Source organism: Cupressus sempervirens, chromosome 3 (genome assembly GCF_028749045.1).
Source record: "Cupressus sempervirens isolate cs-2001-9-10 chromosome 3, ASM2874904v1, whole genome shotgun sequence".
Lineage (NCBI taxonomy): Eukaryota > Viridiplantae > Streptophyta > Pinopsida > Cupressales > Cupressaceae > Cupressus > Cupressus sempervirens.
In genome coordinates, this window is record NC_143120.1 from 340,423,854 (window position 1) to 340,428,184 (window position 4,331).

A 4,331-nucleotide genomic window follows, 5' to 3' on the forward strand; every position below is an offset into this window, starting at 1 on the left:
ATCCTTCCATAGGAAATTTCTAAGTTTTGATTCAAAATTCTTGGACATCCAATTATTGAGAGGAAGGCATGCCATGGGAAAAATTGGAGTGGTTGGAAGGACTTCTTAGATCTTGGTAATCTTCCTAGCCTTAGAGAGCCACTTATTCTTCCACCTACCAGTCCTCTTATCCACCTTATCGATCATTTCCATCCAAACTTTGGTGTAGTACCTCAAGTTCTTTTCCAATGAGATACCCAAATATTTTCATGGGAACATTCCCTTTTTGTAACCCAAAATTCTGCATATCCTATTTTTCGTTTCAAGAGCGGTGTTTAAGAAGAAAATTTTGGATTTTTCTTTATTAACCTTCTGACCTGAAGCATCCATGTATTTTTGAATTATGCTTTTAAAACCCATAGCCTCTTGGCTGGAGCTCTTGCCAGGCAAAATGGTGTCATCTGCATACTGTTGGTGTGTAATATTAGGAAGATTCCTGGTAAATAAAATATCAGAGATCCTCCTTTCCTAATAAGTGAAGGAGACTGCTCTCCCAAAAGCTTTAGCCATTAGAATGAAGAGAGAGGGAGATAGTGGGTCTCCTTGTCTAATACTCCTGGAAGTATCAAAAAAACCTTCAGGCGTCCCATTTATGAGAACCGAAATCTTCGGAGTAGAAATAAATTTAAATATTAGGTTTACCCATTATTGAGAAAAACCAAATGCTTCTAATACTTTATAGAGAAAATGCCAATCGACCATATTGTAAGCCTTTTGTATGTCTAGCTTCATTAACATACATGCTTCTTTATCTATGACAGCTGAGTGGATGACTTCCTGAATTATGATTATGCCATCCAAAATAGATCTTCCTGGAACAAAGCTTGTCTATTCTTCAAAAATCAATTTTGGCATGATGACCTTAAGTCTATTAGCTATAACTTTTGAAAATATTTCATATATAGACTTTCATAGGGCTATAGGACGGAAGTCTCCAAGATGTTTCAGGCAATCCTTCTTAGGGATGAGTGTGAAGAAGGAATAGTTGATTTCAGCCAGTAAGGATCCACCATTCCTTGATGCTTCAATTGCTCTCCATAAATCTTCCCCTAGTATATCCCAACATTTTTGAAAAAAGAAAGCTTGAAACTCGTCAGGGCCTGGAGATTTATCTAGACTCATATTAAAGACCATAGTCCTTACCTCTTCCAGAGTTATTAGTTTATTTAGATTTTTGTTATCTTCTCCAGTGACCAGTTTTGGAATAAATTTGAGCATTTGAGACTATGCCTCCATATTAGACCCTTCATAATTATTAAGTAAATTCTTAAAATGAGAGACTATGGTGTCTTCTATTTCAAGTGGGTTTTCTGTGCGTAAACCTTGCAAAGTCAAGATATTAGTAATTTTCTTTAGAGATCCGTCCAGAATGGTTGAATTATGAAAAAACTTTGTGTTCCAAAATCCCTCATCTAGCCATTTCTCTCTAGATTTTTTTCTTCAGAAGGTTTCTTCTTTGGATAAAATGGCTTCTTGTTTCATGAGGAGATCTTTTTCTAAAGTCTATTTCTCATAATTCATACCATATTTTATAATTTCCTGATTTAGGTTTTTCAATTTCCAAATTTTCTTTAAAAATATTGTTGAAGTGTTCTCTGTTCCACCTCAAAATATTTTCTTTCAGTAATTTGAGTTTGGAAACAAAAATGAACATTTTGGACCCAATGAAATTTTCTTGAGTCCACCATGTCTTCACCAATTCCAGAAATCTCGGATCTTGAAACCACATCTTCTCACACTTAAAAGGATTTCTGGGAGGTTTAGATGGTTCTGAAATCTCCAAATAAACAGGGAAATGATCTGATCCTGCAAAGGGCAGAATGGAGGATTGAAAATCCTTATTATAGGAAGAGAGATTACCTGCAATAAAGAATCTATCTAACTTTTCTACAATATAATCTTTATCCTTTCTTCTATTATTCCACGTAAACATTCCATTACTTGATGGAATTTCTAACAAACTAAGTTTGTCAATCCATATTTTGAATTCTATAGATGAGAGTGACAGGTGTTCAGTACCCCCTACTTTCTCATCTAAACTCAGAATCAAATTAAAATCACCTCCTAATATAATCAGACTATCTTTGTGCTTTGAAATAACTGTACTTAATTCATCCCAAACAATTTTTTTCCCCTATAATACTGTTAGGACCATACACATTGATAGGAATGAATTTTAGATCTAATTTTAGGCTCTATATACTGACACACAACCAATTATTATTATTTACCAGATATGTTAGTGTTACTTTCCTTGAGTTCCAAATAATTCCTAAGCCACCTGAAGCACCTATCGCCTCTATGAAGATTGAACCCCACAACCCCAACATCTTACTAAATTTAGCTCCTTCTACCTTATTAATTTTTTTTTCTTGGATTAAAATTATTTTTGAATTAAAGTTTTTTAAATATTGTTTAAATAACCTTTTTTTACTAGGAGCATTAATGCCCCTAGCATTCCAAGATGTTATCCTCATAATGCCTTAGGAAGGCACTTCCCCTTCCCTATGTTAAGAAGCTCATCAATTTTCCTCTGTTCTCTAGCTAGACCTTTAGTTTCATGTAGTTCCTTTAGAGATCTCCTACCCCCTTTTCCTTTAAGCTTACCATAATTTGGAAAGGTTATACCTTCTTGATTCATTTGTATACCAAGCTCTTGCTTAAAAATACCCAGTTCTTGTTCTGTTAATGCAACACCTTCCTTTGTTTTGTCAAACTCTTCCATTTCCAATTCCTTGCAAATTTGATTCCTAAGACTGTCCTCCTCAAATTCTTTATTCTCTATTTCTCTCAACTCTCCCATGTTTGTCCTATCCATTTCCTACTTGCCTTTTGATTTAATCCCACTCTATTTATCTTGCTTCATTTCATTGTCTTTCATCTGGATCTCTATGATATCCCTTTGGAGATCCTCAGTTGTATAGTCATCTCCTCCCAATTTGATAATTTTTTGTATCATCTCCTCTTTTTGAGATGTAGTACTCTTATCTAGGTTATCAAAGTTAAAGACCTAAATGAGCTCCTCTGCTAACTGCTCAAGCCTGTTATCTTCAACCTCTAACACTTCAACCTCTGGTGTAAATTCTAGATCCTCATTTAAAAAGTTCTGAATGTATTTTACAATTGAGGCTTTTGGACCCTTGCCATCAATCCATGTTTGTGACTGAACCTCCACTGGGCTGAAAGGCGAGAAGGGAAGCCCATCTGGAGTTTGCCAAAATTTTGAAGTTCTTCTGGTTCCATCAAGTATCAGAGTGGTTAACTCTACTTCAGGGAGTATTTTCGTATTTAACTACTGATGATCCTATTTTTTTGTTCTTGAAACTACTTTTTCTATCCTACCCTTGGGTGAAGAGAAAAGCATGTTATTTTATGCTTCATCTATGTCTTGATGCTTCACTAATTCTGTAGTGCTATTTTGTATCTCTTCTTGTCATTCATTTTCCTAATTCTCTTCAAGCTCCTTCTGATACATATGTGCAGAAGACCCCTTTACAGTTTCTTTTTCCCAATGACTCTCTTCATTTCCATCTTCCATATTACTACTTCCTTTGTACTCTGCAGGAACCTCATGTATTTCTGTGTCTTGCCCTAGATCTTGGTTTATGATTATAGTGGACATTGTTACACTCCTTTTTGGGGAATCTTTGTCTTTAATTACCAACTATTTTTTTGAGGGATTAGACTTATAATTCTCATTGTCATGTTCCACTGCATCCTTTTTCTTTTTTCCTCTCTGCCTCTTAGAGCGATTTCCTTCCAACCCCAGATCTGAGTCATTTTTAGGAGTAGAAACTATAATAGATTTAAGTATTCTATTATTAGCTAAAACCTTGTCTGAAACTTTATGAACTGTCCTTTCTTTCTGATTGACCTAATTTTGGAATCCTGTTGGAGAGATCTGATCTTCAAATATTTTGTTCTTCATTTCTCTCAACCATGAAAATTGACTGCTGATATCTGAGGTAAGAGGGGGGATCTTGGGGATGATTTTATGAAATTCATCAAATCTTAAAATGTCAACTATTTTGTTTTTATATGTCTGAAACTTGATATCATAAGATGTTTTACTAGTTATAAATTTTTTATTAAATTCCAATGGATGATTAAACTTCATACTGATTAACACCTTGACATTGTTACAGTAGTAGAAAGAAGCATTAATACCTTTGACCTCTCCTACCTCCAACCCTATGGCTTTAATAATGTCTTCATGATAAAGCTCTGGAGGGAGGGATGGCAGGACAAACCAAGAGGGAAACTTGCAATCTAGATTTTCTAATTTAAAATTA